Raw genomic sequence first — 19,709 nt, 5'->3', positions numbered from 1 at the left:
GGTGCATCTCCCAGTCATCAAGGGCTCCAAATGCCTCTCTCCTTCTCATGTCTTGGGTCTCAAAGAGGGCTTTGCTAGGCACTCCATATAAACCATGCCCCCCTACCCCATCTCTACTTCGTCTTCACTAAATGTTATTTCTTTGCATCCTGTGGAAGGTCCATCATCACCACTAGAACACAAGGATCTCGTCTGTCTTATTCACTACTGCAGCCCCAGAGCCTAGAATGGTGCCTGGCACATAGTAAGTGCTCAACAGAGACTTGTTAATGAACTGAAGAGACAAGAACAGGAATCCTGGAGCCTAAATCCCTTCAGTCGTGGCCCGTTGCTGGGGCCTTCTGGTCCACTCAGTCCACAAAGGAAGCTCTCGCAGAGTGGGGTGGAGCAGGGGCCCCCGTGAGAGCGTGTGTGCATGACTGGTGAATGCACGTCTTCGCCACCAGTCTGGAAGCATTAAGCCCCTTCTTACCGAGCACAGATACTATTTTAAGAGACAATTTGCGACTAGCTACCATGACGACAATGCCTCACCTATTTCTTTTGCTCGGAGACTCAGAGCACTAAAAATGCTGTGCAATGTAATTGGTTTCTTCAGCGTGGGGTCTAAGCTTTCCGGGGTGTACTATGTTCCAAATGAAAAGGAACAGCAAGCCATTGCCCCTGCTTCCTCTCCCAGAAAAAAGCCAGTTCTTCCTGGCCCCTGCCAACCCGTAGGGGGTTTAAATGATGGAGAAGCCATCACCCTGGGCCACTCTGTGAAATGCCTCTCCTTGAGTTCTGAGAAAGGAAGAGGGGGCAGGGCAGGAATCGAAACACCTGCCCCCTGGCTCAGTCCACAGAAGGCAGTCCTTGCCGTTGACCCTGTTCCCCACGTGCATGTTGAATGTCTGCTCCATGGAGGAGTGGGGACAGACACCACAGGACAACATCCACCCCCCCGCCACCAGGGGCGCACAGTTTCAAAGAAGCAGGGAGCAGAAAACAGCTCTGGGGTGTTCTGGAACAAGGGGTCGGGGGCTTCTTTTTCACAATAAAGACAAGACAGCACAACCCATTTGCAGCCTCCCCACCCCCCCAAGCATCAAAATCCCCCCCACGAAACTGTCACTTCAGCCTCGCAAATATTGGCTCTTGTTTTCAATCTGTGGAGAAGAAGAGAGGCTAAAAAATTCTCTTTCATTTCATTCCATTAATAACTAAGCGGCACGGCCTGAAATATTTATGGGCATGAACACAGAGCGTATTCTAGGCAGGACAAGGCAGATTGTGGTGATTTTCAGGGCTGCTGCCTCAGCCTTTTCCAGAAAAGCCAACTAAATGGCTTTGGTGGTCGGGAGGGGCCAGCAGTGACAAAGGCAGCCTCCAGGTATGTGCGATCTGTCTGGGGAGCCCCAGGAGCCAAGGTGTCTCTCCTCGGAGGTGTGGCCAGTGTTTGCTGCTGACAGTTCTCCTTGATCTGTGCTTCCGCTTTCTAACGCATCTGTAGGTCCCAAGGAGAACGCATGTGCAGAGCTACAAGTCCCCTGGTCCTGAGTGGACCCCGCACTATAGCTTCCAACAGTGCAGACATTTGGGTTGTTTTGAGCAACTGCTTTATGGCCAGAGGAGAATGTCTGAACCCCCAGGTGGGCAACAATGACCCAGGAGACTGTGGGTAGGTCACATGGCTTCCCTGAGTCTCCCTTTCCTCACACAGAAAACAAAGAGCTCAAATGAGATCAGCCCGAAAGTTGTTTCTAATTCTATGTCTCTACTAAGAGAAACTATCTTAAAGCTTTACTTCCAGAAAGAAGAAAGAAAGAAAGAAAAAAGAAAGAAACAAAAAGAAAGAAACAAAAAGAAAGAAAGAAAGAAAGAAAGAAAGAAAGAAAAAGAAAGAAAGAAAGAAAGAAAGAAAGAAAGAAAGAAAGAAAGAAAGAAAGAAAGAAAGAAAGAAAGAAAGAAAAGAAAAGAAAAGAAAGAAGGGGTAAAGGAAGGGAGGAAGAAGAAAGACAAAGAAATGGTGGAGATGTAATAAAAAAAAAAAAAGTAAAGGCAGTGCTCTAATTCCAAGAAAAAGATGTGAGTAATAATAATAATAATAAGACTTACATTGCATGTACCACGGGCTGAACAGTTTTCTAAGCCCTACATGATAGGTACCTCTATTATGCCCATTTTAGATAAGGGACTAAGGCACATAGAGCTTTAGTAATTTGCTACGGTTCAGCCTCTACAATGGTTCCAATCCAGGCAGTCTGGCTCCCAACCCATGCTCATAATCACAATGTCATACTGTCTAGTCTATGACATTTCATTTGCTCGGTCATTCATCAGAACAGAGTGTGTAAACCCCTCCCATATGCCAGGCACTGCCCTGGGTGATGACTTAAAAGTCTCATAAGACACATGAATGAATTTGCACACAAGAGGTTCATGAAAGAGTAGAGAGACATGTTTGTCCTAGAAGTCATCCATCCCAGGTGTCCAGACTTCTGGAGTCACCTTGTCCTTTAGGATTTCTATAAAAAGAGTTGGGCCTCATCCCACATATAGGTCCAGGATCTTCCCACTATATCAGAGTTCTTTGGTGGAGGGGGCAAGGTTATATTTCTCCTAGCCACTTCTAACTCAATACTTCTGCTAAACTCTATCTCCTTCCTGTCATTCCTCACTCTCCCTTCCATATCTGCCCATATCCACCCAAACATTGGTCAAAGTAGAGTTGAAAAGAGAAAAACATACGGTCATATCAATCAATGCAGAAAGACAGTTGACAAAATTTTATAGTCATTCGTGATTTTAAAAAAACCTCAACTTTCTCAACCTGAGAAGGGCTATTTAAAACAAAAAACAAAAAACCTACAGTTAACATAACCTGAATAGGGAAAGATTTAAAAGATTCAAAGATTCCCTAAAATCGGGAATAAGGTAAGGATATCCACGTTACCCTTTTATTCAACACTGTACCAGAAATCATAGCCAGTGAAACAAAAGGCATACATATTGGAAAGAAAGAAATAAAACTTCCTATTTATAAACCACTTGCTTGCCTACATAGAAAATGCCAAGGAATCCACAAAAAGAACTTCTAGAACTAACAAATGAGTTTAACAAGGCCACAACATAGGAGATACAAACATCAATTGTATTTCTACATACCCAGCAATGAACCAGAATTTAAAAATCAATAAAATTTACAATAACTCCCCAAAAATGAAATGCTTCGGCATAAAGCTGACAAAACACATACAGCATCTGTTCCTGAAGCCTATGAAACACCTAAATAAATTGTAAGACATGCCAGGTTCATGGATTGGAAGACAACATAGTAAAGATGTCCCCAAATTAACCTCTATATTTAGCGTAATTCCAGTCAATCAAAATCATATCAGTTTATATATATATATATATATATATGGAAAAGTTAAGGAACTACAATAGGTTGCAGATAATAAATATAAAATGCAGAACTGTAAAACTTAGAAACACAACAGAAAACCTTTGTGATCTAGGTTTAGGCACAGAATTCTTAGACATGATAACCGAAAGCATGATGCATAAAAGAAAAAAGTGTTAAGTTAGACTTTACAAAATTTAAAGTCTTTGCGCTGCAAAAGACATTGTTAAGAGAATGAAATGACAAGTTACAGACTGGAATAAAATATTTGCAGGTCACATATCCAACAAACGGCTTGTATACAAAATTATAAAGAACTCTCTCACAACTCAATGGTAAGAAATTAACAGCCGAATTAAAAATGGACAAAAGGATTTAAACAGACCCTTCACCAAAGAGGCTGTAGAGAAGTCAGATTAGCATAAGAAATGATGCTCAGCATCATCACTGTTAGGGAAATGCCCATTAAAACCATGATGAGATACTACACCTACTAGAATAGCTAACAACAACAATAATAACAAGTACCTAGACTTTTATATTGCTTGTGGGAATGAAAAACGGTACAGCCATTCTGGAAATCCGTTTGGCAGTGTCATAAAGAAATCAGACTACTACTGAGAAGGTATTCGGGAGAAGAGAAATCATGTTTACAAAAAGCTATACATGAATGTCTATGACAGCTCTATTCATTACCACCAAAGACTGGAAACAACCCAAATGTCCTTCAACAGGTGAATAAGAGATGAATGGATGAACCAACTTATGGTACTTCCATATGCAGGAATACTACTCAGCAATAAAAAGGAATGAGCTATTGACACATGCAACAGCTTGGATCAATCTCAAAGGCTAAATAAAAGAAGCCAGTCTCCTTCCAGTTATGGAACATATAAGTCACAGGAATAAAAGGCATGGCGTAAGAAATACAGTCAGTGATATTCTAATAGTGATGTAACGGGACAGATGGTAACTATACTTACGGTGAACACAGCATAATGTATAAACATGTCACTAAGTTGTGCAGCTGAAACTAATGTAACATTGTGTGTCAACTATACTAAAAAAAAAAAGATAGAGAAGCCAGTCTTAAAAGGTTCACTTACACACTGCATGAAAGATGCCAAAAGAATATATACTGTATGATCTTATTTACATGACCTTGTTGAAAAGACAAAACTACAGTGATGAAGAATAGATCTGCAGTGAAGGGCTTAGGGTGGGAGCAAGCTGTGACAACCAACAGGTAGCATGAGGGAATTTTCTGGATTGATGGAACAGTTCTGTATCCTGATTGCATTTGGTTACATGAATCTATACATGTGTTAAAACTCAAAGAACTGTTCACTCAGGGGAAAGGAGCAATTATACAACATGTTAACTTTTAAAATAAAATGTTAAGAATACCTCCAAAATAATAGCCACAATTGGCTCACTGTCTACCCAACAGGAGGGCCTTCTCCTGTAAAGGAGAACGTCACTAACCCAGGCCAAGGGAAAGGAGCAGGTGTGGTGCACCTGCGTTCCCGTATCCCCCTCCCACCCACCCCCACCCCCGGTTAGGGTGTCTGTGGGCACCAAGGGCTCCACATTCCAGACGGAGGGCTCTGCAAAGGTTAGACCTGGAAACCTCACATCACCAGGCTTTGCAAAGAATCGCATTCCGAGAATTGTGTGAGTAGTCCCGGAGTTCCAACAAAGCAACTCTCCTCAAAATAAATAAATGAGCAACTCCCATCTCTCTCCTGCATCTCTCGAGAAACGTTGAAGAGGATGCAAACACTGACCTCAGCCATACGTGTTGCATGCTCTTTTCTCTCTCCTTGAGAGTTCTCTTGTACTCCACAGTGTTCCAGAGCCTCTTACTGCCAACATCCCTGTCCTCTGCGTGCTCAGAGGAATCTCCCTCCTCCCTCTGCCCAAGTGGCTCTCTGTCCTTCCTCACTCACCCTCTCAGCTCCTGAGCTCAGACTCAGACTTATACCTTCAGCCCCCCCGGTCCTCAGGAATTTGGACTCGGGCTAAACTACACTACCAGCTTTGCTGGCTTCTCCAGCTCATAGACGACAGATCATGGGACTTGTCAGCCTCCATAACTGTGTGAGCCAATTCCTCATCATAGTGTGTGTGTGTGTGTGTGTGTGTGCGCGTGTGTGTGTACAGTCTATTGATTCTGCTTCTCTGGAGAGCTCTGAGTAATGCACCACCCACTTGTTTTTGATGAAGACTTAAGAGGAGGCCATAGTTATTCATCTGCTCCCTGGCAATAACACTGGGAATCTGATGAGGCCACTGTAAACAAAGTTAATGGCCCAGCCAATGGCCTTCGCTAAACATGATTGATTTGGGCAGTGTTGTAGCAGTCTCGGGGGATGAATCCCAATGGGCAAAGACGGTCATAGAGATAATATTGAGTTATCTGCATTTCTATCTGCTCTGGGAGCTAAAGGTGGCCATGTAAATATGGTTCTAGCCAATGCGGAAGTGAGCCAGGGGTTCCAGGGAAGATTCCTCCTCTCTGATAGGAAAGGAGAAAGCTCATGAGAGCAGTCTTTCTTTTGGCATCTTGGCGACCGCCCTTTCTTCCTGTCTTTGGAAACTGATGCTCGGAGCCACAGCTACCATCATGCATGCGACCATGGAAATCTATGTGAGAATCCCAGAGGTTCAGACTCAGCACCTTGACAGCCAGCATCACAACTACGGACTTCCAGACTTTGGTGGTGGGAGATCATTTCAAATGCCTTTGTCATTCGACCATGAGTAGCCTGATCTTCTTTACTTTGGGGTGACGAGTTATCTAAGTGACACAGACGCAAGGCTCCTCTTTTCTTTGGCCCTTCCTCCAAGGCTTTTCCCAGCAAGAATGCTTGGGGCCTGGCCAAAGCCAACGTCTCCTCTGTTGGTGCTCCGGGAGCGAGGAGGGGGCCATACGGTTCCTGGGCCCTGGGTGTGTGGCATGTGATGAAGAGCCCGTGTAGCCCTGTGCAGTCTTGCAGGTTCACGTCTTCGCAACCCCTGTTGCAGCAGAGCTGAAGCCTGGGTAAGTTGAACAAAAATAGAGCTCTTTTGGAAGGCTACCAGGGCAACTCATACCATTAGAGGGTGTGCAGAACAACAAAGTCTTGGCAAACATGGCAACCAGAACAGCTCTGGGAAGCTCTGCAGCAGGAATCCACAGACCTTCTCTCTAGGGTGACCTTATGAAAGGACTCCTACTACTTCTTTCCATCAAGTTGTGTCTCTCTCCAAGTTTCAGATTCCCAGGAGAGAGATTCAGACTGGTGGAGCTTGGTTGGGTACCTACCTTTGCAAAATTCAGCGTGGCCAGTAGCTGAGAGGATCTTTTGGTCAAGCCTTACTCACCGCCCATCACTGTAACTAGGGATGGACCGCAAGAGCCCGGGGAGTGGGATCTGCCTCCAGGAGAGCATGAAGGAAGTGGTGCTGGCAAAGAAAAAAAAAGGGGGGCTACAAGAGCTCCGTCCTTCTTCTTGAAACTGTGGTCGTGTCAGTGAGTCTGGGGCCACTCGTCTGTGTCCTCATTAGCCTTTGTCAGAACCCAGACCCAAAGGGCTGTACCTTGTCCTCACGTCTCATCCCTGCTCCAAAGGCAGATGACTCCTTTTCACCAGGTGGGAAAACCATGAAGGTTTTAAGCAGGGGAACACATGTTCTACTCTGTACTTTGAAACCACCCTGGCTTCTGTGCAGAACAGTGAATGGACAGTTAAGAGAGGGCCCAGGGAGACCAGCAGGGAGATGGACACAGGGTCCAGGTAAGGGAGGAGGATGGTGGTCATGAGGGTGGACCGATGGTCAGGGGGGAGGAAGAGAAAGAAAATGGAGTTCTGGCATGAGCCCCTGGGTGGATACTGTTACCCTCCATGGAGAAGGGAAAGCAAGGGACGACAGAGGGAGGGAGTCTGGGCAGATGCCAAGATCTCCACCTCACCCCTATTAGATTAGATGCCTGTCCAGGGGAGATGTCAAGTAGGAAGACCAGAGCTCTGGGTCCACCAAGAAATACATATTTGGGAGTCATCAGCCCATCGGTGGTGCTCAGGCCAGGGAAAGGATGTAATCCCCAGGGAGAAAGGCAAAGACAGGAGTGTCTGGTCTGAGCACTGAAGGCTCCCACATCTGGAGGTCCATTCATGCAGGAGGACCTGTCTGCTGGGCTAAGGAGGAGAAACCATGGAGGTGGAAGGGAACCAGGAGAGCATGGGGTCTGAAAGCCAGGAGGCGGGCCCCTTTGTGTCTGCCAATTCTGCTGTGATTTCGGAGGTCCCCGGGGGTTGACACTCTATGCCTCTCCACGCAAATGCTTCTTTGCAACCCCAGCATCCACATCAGCCTCCTCTGACGAACGATACCCCCAGCCTTGCCTCTCCTGCTGGCCTCTTCCCATCCTCCCAGACTTTCAGTGGGGGAAGGAACAAAACCTTCAGACCACTGAAGAAAGACACCCCCCACCCTACCACCTCTCCAGTCTACACCTCTCCTATCCACTTTGCTTCAAGGATTCATTACAATTTTTTAGCAACCAAGACAAAGAAGAGCAATCTGAGGCTAGACTGTTGAGACGATTTTGTAATTACTTTCCCTGCTTAGGGGCCCCTTTGCTCATCCCCATCCTTCAGGGAAACTCAAGATACAGATCCAACAGCCCTGCTGGCCTCCTCCTTCCTGCACTGAGCATGCACATGACACGCAGGCCCAGGCCGGTTGTGAAGCCCTAAGGGGAGAAGGTCCAGATGGTCTTTGGCTCAGGGATATGCTGATCTCAGCAGCCACACTGTTTCGGGCGTTGAACAGGAAATTGGGGCCAAGTAATAGCAGCTTGTCTTGGCTGACCCTCAGAGTTGCTCTGGTAGCTTCCTTTTAAATTTTAAGATAGAAACTGTTTAACATAAGAGAAACCAAGAAGAGGGAATGTATTTCCTTTCTGTTTATGACATTCAGCCACTAAACTCTACCTCGGGAGGATGGAGAGTCCATGCCCTTTGGAAGGAGAAGTAACTCTCATGAAAACCAGCTGTCTCGGGAGTCCTCGACCTTCCCCCACAAGAGCAGGGGAGAAGAGCCAGCTGGGGCCCCTGCAGCCCATGACTCACAACAACGGAATTGGTCTGAAGAAGTGCTGTCTTCTGAGGGCTTTGTCCATCTCGCTACAAGAACCTCTCAACAAAGATTGGACCGGCGCCACCAGAACTTTCTCTAACCCTCGTCAGCCTAGCCACACTAAGAACCTAAGTGCCTAGAAAGCATGACCTTTCAGAACTGGCCAGCGAAAGCTCAAGGTCCCACCCTCTCCTTTCCAGAAGCCTGGAGGAGGTCAAGGACTGTCCCTGGGGCACCAAAAAAGGTAAAAACTAATCCCATTGTGGATCTTGGCACCTGAATTCCTGAGTCTCCTCACCAGGCAGCCCTGGCTTCTAGTCAGTTCTCAGAGCTGGTAAGGCTGGGTGTAAGCAAAGGCCACCAGTTGCCCTCTGCAACGGCTCGAGTTTTCTCTCCTCACCTCAGATGTGCCTGACAAATTCTCCAAATTCCTCAAGAGCAAATCAAAGAGACCAGAGATGGAACATTTGCAAGAAGAGACACTGGCTAACATGTGGGGGGGGAGGGGGGCTGCCATTGCCCTACTAGAGCCAGAACCCATCTTGTCATTTGGTACCATCACAGATAAGCAGGTGTCCTGTTTCGACTCCTGGAAGCTGGAGGTATGATCAATAACAGCATATTAATTTTAAAGAAAATCTTGTGCATCAATTTGCCTTGGGAAAGAATAACTTTTCTTACAACAGAACACCTTTGTCAGAAAGAGAATACTTTTGTACTTATCTATACTGTGTAATTCACATGATACCTTCACTCATTCATTCATCAAACACTTTCAAGCCCCAACTACATGTCAGGCTCGAGGGACCCAGAGGTGAACGGGTGTTCTGTCATTGAATGATGTTGGGGGTGGGGAGGCCCACAGTGTATGAACTGGAGAGTAGAGGTTGGCTTTGATAATACTGATTACAAGAAGCACACTTAAAACATAAGGACACAGAATAAAATTCAAAAGTTTGGATAAAAGAACATATCAGGCAAATACTAACCCAAGGCTAAGTGAAAATAACCACATTAATATAATTTAAAACAGGATTTGAGGCAAAGTCATTACTAGAGATAAAAGGGTCATTACATAACGAAGAAAAGTTCAATTGGCTAACAAGATAGGCCATTTTAAACTTGCATAGACCTCACAGCCTCAAAATACTTAAAGCAAAGAAAACAAAACAAAACAAAACAAAAAAACCTCTGTGAGGAGAAATTGACTAATCCACAATATTGGAGTATTTTAACACAGTTCTGTCAGGAACTGATAAAACATCAGCAATTTGAACAATTTTAACATATTGACAAGACAAATATTTCATACCAACCAGACTACAAAAAAGTTTAACTAAAACAATACCAAGGATTGATAATGGTGTGCAGTGATGGTGAGTTAATTTGCTGCTGGTGAGTGTAAATTCCTCCAACCCCCCTGGGAAAAAGCCAGCTCTAGTTAGTAAGCTGAACATGCATATACTGTCTATGACCCAGCTGTACACATATCTTAGTGACACTTTATACATGTGCATCAGGAGACATGCGGAAGAAGGTTCACAGAGGCATTGATCTTAACAGCCAAGTGTTGGAAACAACCCAAATGCCCATCAGCCATAAGTGGATGGTCCACGGTGGTGTGATCGTGCCCTGTGATACTCTACAACACTGGGATGAATGAACTGCCCTTTCCTTCCTAGTTTACCCAAGTCAATCACAAAAACATAATGTCAAGTCAAAGAAGCAAATGTCAGAAATAAAGGAGAAAAATGGCCGAAGCTACACAGTGGATTGTTTAATGGTAGATAGCTAGAGAGCAAAACCGTAGGACAACCAAGGGAATGATTAACACAGACTTAGGATGGTGATTGCCTCCAGCCAGCAGGGGTAAGAATGGAGCATGTTCTTGGAGAAGGGCAACCTGGGGGCTTCTAAGGTGTGGGTAGTGCTGTCTTTCCTCACTTGGGTGGTGGGTATATACACCTAAGGGATGCTGCTATGCAGGTGCATGAGGTGACGTGCATCAGAAAACCCCTAGGAACATTGTTCATCACGCATGGCTGTTTGTTTCATTGATAGTCTTTTTAAACTGTATGCATACATTCCATACCTGCTCTCTTATATACGACATCTTTTTTTTTTTTTTTTTAAGAAAGGTAATACACGGGCGCCTGGGTGGCTCAGTTGGTTAAGCGACTGCTTTCGGCTCAGGTCATGATCCTGGAGTCCCGGGATCAAGTCCCACATCGGGATCCCTGCTCAGCCGGGAGTCTGCTTCTCCCTCTGACCCTCTTCCCTCTCGTGCTCTCTATCTCTCATTTTCTCTCTCTCAAATAAATAAATAAAATCTTTAAAAAAAAAAAAAGAAAGGAAATACACCATCATGTCAATGAAGGTGGTCTCACGGTGGGTGGGAGAGTTATAAGTGATAGTATGTCATCTTTATCCTTCTTTGCATTTTTTGGAATTTTCAGTGATAGGTCACCAGAAAAAAAAAGATTTTCGAGAAGTGATAAAGGAACTCACAAAAGGACACATTTGGGTTTGGCCATGTAAAAATATAAAACCATTGCATGCCTAAAACTGAATGAGATCAAAAGGTAAATACAACAATGAAATTAATTTGCTCTATATGGAACTCTTGGCAATAAATAAGAAAAAAAGGTGCGTGGATAAAAGACACGAGCAAAAAAATTCACCTAAAAGGAAATATGGTTGTCCAAAAACCTATGGGAAAATATTCAGCCTCAATTAGCAGTCCCTTCAAAAATGTGCAATAAGCTATATAAGAGAGGCGAGAAAAGGTAATGGAATTGTCACAGGCCTTCACAACTAGATGACCCAATTTGGACTCTAGGTCTGCTGGTTTAGTAGCTGTGTATTTTCGGAGTCTCCTCTCATGTATAAAATAAAGGAAATACTTAATACCCAGCAGAGTCATTCTAAGGATTAGAAATAATACATTCAGTAATGCGCAAGGCTTGGCACAGGCAGGTGTCTAATGAATGGATTTTCTTTTTCAAACAGTGAGAGGGAAGTAAGAGAATGAGCCAGTGTGTAGGACAATCTAGCGGGGAAGACATTACATGACCACTCAGGGTGCGACAAGTATTCTAACAGGACAAGTACAGGGCGTCGGGATGGCACACAAAAAGGTGCCCCAACCGCTTTTAGGTGATCACAGGTTTTCCTGAGAAAGAGGCGTTTAAGCTGAATTCTGGTGATTAGTATGAATAACAGAATCTAGAGAAAGGAGCTGGAGATTTTATTCTCCAAAGTTGGCTGCATTACCTCCCGTCCCACACACATTTCTTGTAATGCAGCTTTGACACTCGTCCCTCCTAGAAATTGAGTCTATACCCTCCCCTTAGATCTAGTAGGCTTGCAACTGTAGTTAAAGTGATGCTATGTGACCTTTGAATTTAGGCCATGAAACAGGATAACACCTTCTGCCTGGTGCTCTTGGATCTATTGCTCTCAGAACCCAGCCACCGTGCCGAGAAACAACGGGAGCAGCCCACAAAGAATTGAGGCCCTGGCCGTGGGCCCTGGCTGAGCACCCACGCACAGCCAGCCATGTGAGTGCGCCATCTTGAAAGTGATTTCTCTGGCCCCGGTTGAGCTGCCCCAGTGCATATGCCTCACAGAGCAAAGATGAGCTGTCCACACTGAGCTCTTCCCAGATTGCAGGTTCTTGAGCAAAGTAAATGATTGCTGTTGTTTTAAGTCATTTAGCATTGGGATGGTTGCCCTGTAGTAGTAGATGAACAGAACGCGGGGGAGGGGCGGAGGGACGGGGAGAAGCATGTACAAAGGTCCAGAGTCCAGGGTCAAGGTGGCCAACTCCTGTTCAGCCCAGCTGAAAAGCTGGTTGTTAGCAGGCGTGGTGAGAGCGTGCGCTACAGAGGTAGCCAGCGGCCAAACCTTCCTCCCTATGTAGGAGCTGGGACTCTGGCCTCCGGGAAATGGGGACAGCTGAAGAGTTTTAGGCATGGCTTCTATATAGTTGTGCTTTTCAAAGACCACTCAGGTGGTAGCCTGGTGAAAGGATGGACAAGAGACAGAACTAGTGGACGTATGTAAATAGAATCAGACAACTAGTAGACCCCCCCCAGGCAAGAGAGAGTAATGCATTTCAACTGTGCCACCCAGGGAGAAGGTTTTGAGTGGAGATGGGCTGTTTTCCTTCCCACCACCTCTCTAAATATCTGTGGGTCTGCCCGCCACCTCCAGGCTCATGGGGGTCCCAGCTGGAGGAAAAGCTGTACCAACTGTCCACAGGTGATGTGATGCCTCCGCATTCCGACTCTGCTTCTGTCTTTCATTCTGAACCCACCTGCCCCCCACCCCCATCACAGCCCCCTCTCTCCGCCCTCTCTCTCTCTTTTGCCCTAGAGGAAAACTGGCTAGCATATTCTTCTAAGTCTATGTGCCGCACACCAAGCTCGTTTGCTGTCTTCTGCTAGGGCAGTGGTGAACTCTTGTCTAGCTTCTCTAAAGGGTGTAGGTCACAGAATAATAGGAAACCAAGGTCCCTTGGTTATTATTATAATATAATATAATATTATTATTTCCTATTATTATTAGCAAGCTGGTGGTGGCTTGGCCTGGGAAAGGAGGGATGAGGGAACAGAGGTGTGAAAGGAGCAGAGAGGGTCCCCAGGAGGCCGCCTACCATGAGACGTTAGAGGTGTGAAAGGAGCAGAGAGGGTCCCCAGGAGGCCGCCTACCATGAGACGTTGTGGCCAATCCCTGGGAACCTCACTGGGAGGCAGATGAACAGCATTTTCCTGAATTTATTTTCCCTCCTAAAGGTTCTCTCCGGTGACTCTTGGTCTTTCTGTTTCTAAGACTAGAAATCAAGTCTTAGTCTGGGTCATCTGCTTGCTGTCAAATTCCTGTTACCCAATTCACTGCCATGAGCTGCCATTAGGAAGCCTGTCAGTACGTGTTAGAAAATCTGGGCTGACACAAAGAAAACATTCACAAATATCACCCGTGGAGAGCTGTGTGTCAGGAACACTGCAAAACCACCATCTTGTGCCCACATTAAAGGATGCATCTGTGACATATTCACCTCTCTCCTTCCTGCTGCACAGCCTTCTCTTCCTTTTCCTCCTCCATCTCCTTCTTGCCCTCTGGGTCCTCCTTCACATGGAATGAGGTCTCCACAAACTGAGAAATGAAGGCAAAAATTGAACTATCTGAGGCTGCATTAACAGAAGCATAGATTCTAGAACGAAGGAGGTGAGAGTCCTACTGTTGTCTGCAATTTTTTTTTTCCTATCACAGGGTATTGTACTAAATTCTGTTCCCATGAGAATCTCCCCCTGAGGTAATGGAGGCCTCTAATATAACTGTGTTACTAAGAAAAGGTTGTAGGAATAAAGGAAATTCTGTGGGAGGGGAGGGAAGCCTATAGCAAAATTATATCCCACTGTAAAGTGACGGTGACTTGGGCTGGGATGACAAAAGTGAGCCTCATTTACATCCCATAAGAGGGATGTAAACAAAGAAAAGCACATCCAGAAAACCATGGGAAAATCTCAAACTCCCAAGAGGCCTGGTGTTAACCAGGGATGTTTAGGTTAAAAGAGCACTGCCTTTTGAAAATGTAAAAACCAGAGAAGAGAACTAGGACCAAAGAGGAGAAATTAGTGACCAAGAGATAGTTTCCAGCTTAATATAAGGATGAACTGTTTAATAGCAAGGAACCTTCCTAAGATGGGCAGACTTGCCTTATCAAGTGGTGAGCTCCCTGTCACTAAAAGTGTGCAAACACAGACTATTGTGGAGAAGCCCCCAGGCATTTGCCAGGTGGTTGAATTTTTTTATTTTGATTTTGAAGGCTTTTTCCCAGAGCTTAGAAGCATAAATAGTGCAGGATGATGTGTTATTATAAAGAGTTCAGCCTTGACCGCAGAGCATGCTGGAGATTATGTGAGTGAGTTGGGGGCTAAGTCAGGAGCTGGAAAACACAGAGACAGTGGAGCTGGGCTAGCCTCAGGGAGAAAGTCCATCAGTTAACTCTAATAGCACGAGTCCAATGTGTGTGAGGCAAACTCAAGTCTAGTTCATTTCTTTAATTCACTCACTCACTCATTCATTCAACACACATTTATTGAGTATTTGTGTGCACCAGCCCCCAATCTCCAGGAATTCCCAGTCTGGCCAGAAGGACAGACGAGCAAATGAGTAACGCACACTATGGTGGAGATGTATTAGGTAGAACTTTTCTTGCTGCAAGAGACCAAAATGTGCCTCAACCTAGCAGGTCACCTCAAGACCAAAATGTGCCTCAACCTAGCAGGTCACCTCGAGACCAAAATGTGCCTCAACCTAGCAGGTCACCTCAGTCTGTGGGAGGGCAGGGCCCCACATGCCTGAGTTAATGAATCAGTTAGGAATGCTTTGGGCTGCAAGTAACAGAATATAAGACTAATGGAGACTTAAACCATAGTGCAGTTGTTTAATTCACACAAAGCCTATGGGGAGGAGCTTTCAGGGATGGTTGAATAGCTCCACAATGTCAGAGTGCTGAGTCAACATCTCTGTCACTCTCTAGACCTTCTCCTTGTGGTAGTAAAATAGCTGCCACAGCTCCAGGCATCACATCCTTGCATCAACATCCAAAAGATAGAAGCAAGGAGAAGCCAAGGATATAAGAAAAAAAGCTCTGCTCACATGTCTCTCTTCCTGTCATGAGATGTCCCACTTGGGAGTCTATTGACAGATTTCATATTGTGTTGCATTGGTCAGAATCAGGATGTTGGCCACCTTTGCTGCAAGAGAGACCTGGAAGTGGGAAGCAGGCAAGACAAGGAAGCTGGAAATGGCTGTTGGATAGGCACCAGTAGTGACCACTACAATTAAAAGCAGTAGTGGTCTGCCCTTTCCCCTAGTGTTCTGGGTTGAGTAGATGATGTGATTTCAGCTTGAGCCAAGCCCCACCTGGCACAACGCTGCAACACAACCAGAAGCTAAACAACACCTTCTCATCACTTCACAGTAGAACAAGCTTGTGGTTGCAGATAAAATGTGAAGTGAAGCCTCACGCATAACAAGGATGGGCTCCCTGGGCTGGCAGAGCAGCCCTATACAAACTGGCCCAAGACATCCTCCACCTTCACACTTCTTAGTGTAAGTTCTGCTCCCGTGCTGGGGTGAATGACTGTCCCAGTTTGCCCAGGGAAGTCCCACACCCCAGGAAACCCTCCAGTCCTGGGCAAACTGGGATGGTTGATTGCCCTACTTGCACCACCCTGGCCAGATCCTGGCCCTCTGAGACTGTCCTTGCCTTCTTAATCTGAGCTCACATTATTTCCCATCTGCAATGTTCCTCTGGTTGCACGAGTCCTTTCTTTGCATTCCTTAAGCTACCTTTCATGAACAACTGCTGTGCCCAGGCCCAAGTTCTCTGATGCAGTTCTTACAACAACTTTGTGAAATAGGCATCTAATTCCCATTTTAAATACGAGAAAACTGAGACTTAGAGACACTGGTGATTTCCTCCGAGGTCATAAAGCCAGTGAGTGGAAACAGGGGAGTGTAATATCAAGGTTGGAGTCAGACAGCTTTCTCTTAGCCACTCTGCCAGTGGATCTCATACTTTCTGTGCATATGAATCACCTTAGTAAATCAGTCATCTTACTAACCAGTCAGGTTCCTGGACTCATGCCCCAGAGATCCTAACTCAGTAGGTTTGGGGTGGGGCGGGGCCCAAGGATGTGTGCATCTAACAAACATCCCCAATGTTCCTAATGTCAGTAGCTGAGTCCTCACCCCTTCCAAAGACTCGGGTCCTGCTTCCTCCATGAAACCTTCTGGACCACTCCTCCTCCACCCCCAGCATTTTTTGTCTGCAGCACCCTTCTAGGTAGTTACTGCAACACTCACTCCCATCCCAGATACATAGAAGGGCTTCAAGAACCACATTTGTCTTCTATGTTGTCCTTTGTCCCAACAGTCCTGGTGCAGTGCCAGCCATGCAGGAATTGGATAAATCTCTTTGGTTTGCATTGATTTCACGGCATCTCAAGGTGCACAGATGATGGGCCCCTGACTAAAGCCATGGCTTTTGAACAGCAGGAATTGTCTGATCAATGAAATCATCACAAACATATTGAGTTTACTTGATAATGAGTCACAATCAATTGATAATGAAGTGAAATACACAATCACTTAATTGAGAACAGTTGGATTGAATGACAAACTTAGACTCCTGATTAAAATTAATTGTATTACTGAGACAACCTTGGAATTCCAAGTTCAAGTAATTAAACTTTTCTCAGGTAAGGAATGATAAATTCTCCTGTTCAGCTGCCTAGGAGAAAGGGATCTGTTTGTCATCAGTTTTTAAGCCAGAGGAAGGAAAGCAATGATGGCATTGCCTTTGCACAGACGCTTTGATGGAAAGCTACAGTTGGCTTCATTTAAATGGGCAAATATCGCACCTTTCTCAAAAGGGAACCTTTTAATCTGGCAGCGCTGGGGAGGCTTTACTAATAACTTAAGTTTGGAGTCAAAGAAAAATACAAACAGCAATGTGCAACGTTGATGGTGGATATGTCACCCGCTCCAGCCCCAGGTGAGACTTTGTTTCCCATGTACTGCTTGGCCATTTCCGGGGCTCCTGGATGTAACTGGGCCATCTGTCAGGCCTATCACGGCTTCCCAGTCTGCAGTGTGAGGGATCACCGGTAATCTCGTTAAGATGTAGATGCTGATGCTGTAAATCGAGGAGGGGCATGAGATTCTGCTTCTGGGTGATGGACCACACTTTGAGTAGCAAAGGTCTATAGCACATCATGTCAGACACCATGCTCAGCAGTCAAGTCTGTTCCTAGAACTTTCAGGACCATTCTGTGGAGGCAGAGCACCCACCTGTAGAGATTCTCTTGGCCAGAATAGCATGAGTATTGAAGGTTACCCGGTAACTACACACAGTTCCCAAACAAGCCACAGAAACAAAATCTGGCTACCTGAGAGACAGGTTTCTATCTTGCCTCACTCAGAGCTCAGATGAAACTAGAATTTTTGAATACCTGAGAGCTGCTGAGAGGAAGGGAGAGCAGGGGAGAGTTACTATAGCACAAGGCCAACAGTACCACAGGAAGAGAGGCCTGCATGGCTCAGTGCCATCAGAAGGCGCTCCACTCATGAATTCTGTTGAAAGAGAGGGGACATATGGAAGGATGTGTCTGGTATTCTAACTTTTTGAAGGACTGCTGAGGGACTTGTGTCTGCCTCACCTGACTTGGAGCATTGATGGGACCAAACATGCTTTGGATGCCTGGGGGCCACCGATAACAAAAGAAAACAGAAGTCTTGCTCCAATACCACCAGAGGACCTGCAGTACCACAGACAGACACCAGAGGAATCAAGAGAGCTCCTGAAAAAATACCAGCAAAACTCTTAAAGTGGGAAATGCATGACCCCAGAGAACTTGCAGCCTTCCAAAATGATTTTTGCAGGTCCCTAGCATCTCTAGCCAAGCTGAAGGGCGAATGCCTTCTCTGTACAAAGACAATCTGTACAGACTGGGAGAGGTGGCTGTTTTTCAAATACATAAAAGGCAGCAAAAAAAAAAAAAGAAAGAAAGAAAGAAAAAAGATATAAAGAAAAAGAAAAATTACGAGGCACAAGAAGAAACAAGGAAACATGGCCCAATCAAAGGAGCAAAAAATAAATCTTAAGAAAGCAACCCAAAGAAAGGGAGATCTATGAATTATGTGACAATAATTCAAAATAATTATATTAAAGAAGCTTAATACTCTACAAAAGAACACAGATAGACAACAAAATGAAATCGGGAAAATAACGCATGTACAAAATGAGAATATCAATAAAGATACAGAAACTATTAAAAAAGCAAACAGAAACTCTGGAACTGAAGAACACAATAACCGATTTGAAAAATACACTAGAGGCATTCAACATTGGACTTGATCAAGCAGAAGAAACAATCAGCAAACTCAGAGACAAATCATTTAAAAGTCAAAGGAACAAAAAATAAAAATAAAAAGGGCAAAGAAAGCCAAAGGAACTAATGGGACACCATCAAGTAAACCAATAAACACATATGGGAGTTGCAAAAGAAGAGAGAAAGGAACAGAGAGCTTATTTAAAGAAAAAAGAGCTAAAAATTTCTCAAATATGAGGAAGGAAATGGACATCCAAATTCAAGAAGCTCACACCAAGACACATCATCAAAATTGTCAAAAGTCAAAGACTAAGAGAGCATACCGAAAGCAGCAAGAGAAAAGCAACTTATCATGTATAAGAGAGCTCCTATAAGATAATCAGTAGATTTTTCAGCAAAAACATTACAGGCCAGAAGGCAATGGATATATTCAAAGTACTGAAAGAAAAAAACTGCCACCCAAGACTACTATATCCAGCAAAACTGTATTTCAAAAATGAAGGAGATGTAGATTTTCCCAGATTAACAAAAGTGGAGGGAGTTGAATCATCATTAAACCTGCCTCACAAGAAATGTTAAACACATTCCTGCAAGTTGAAATGAAAAGATGCTAGACAAAAACATGAAAGCATTTGAAAATATAAAGTTCACTGGTAAAGACAAATATATAGACAAATACAGAATACTGCAATGTTGTAATATTGGTATATAAAGCACTTTTAAACCTGGTATAGAATTTAAGAGATAAAATCATAAAAATAACTATAAAACATGTCAATGGATACAAGATATATAAAAATGTAACTTATAACATTGATAACAAAATGGGGGGAGGTGGGGTGATGGAGTGGAGTTTTTGTATGATTAACTTGTTCCCAATTTAAAATGGATTGCTATAACTGTAAGATGTTTTATGGTAATAGCAAAGAAAATGCCTGTATAAGACATACAAAGATAAAGAAAAAAAATCAAAGTGTGTTAATGCCTCCCCCCTAAACAATCAATGAAACAGAAAAGAAGGCAGCAGGAGAAAAAAAGTCACAAAAAAGCTACAAGACAGAAAATAGCTAACAAATGGCCACAGTAAGTCCTTCTTTATCAATAATTACTTTAAATGTAAATGGATTAAACCACACAAACAAAAAACATATAGTGAATTTTGAAAGAAAAGAAAAAAGACATAGAGTGGAAACACTTAAGATACACTCTTAACAAATTTCAAATATACAATACAGTATCATTAACTACTTTCACCATGCTGTATGTGAGAACCTCAGAACTTATTCATCTTATACCTG

Source organism: Callorhinus ursinus, unplaced genomic scaffold (genome assembly GCF_003265705.2).
Source record: "Callorhinus ursinus isolate GAN/ISIS: 27379988/994484 unplaced genomic scaffold, GSC_fseal_2.0 scaffold55, whole genome shotgun sequence".
NCBI lineage: Eukaryota > Metazoa > Chordata > Mammalia > Carnivora > Otariidae > Callorhinus > Callorhinus ursinus.
Note: the sequence above shows the minus strand (reverse complement) of the source record.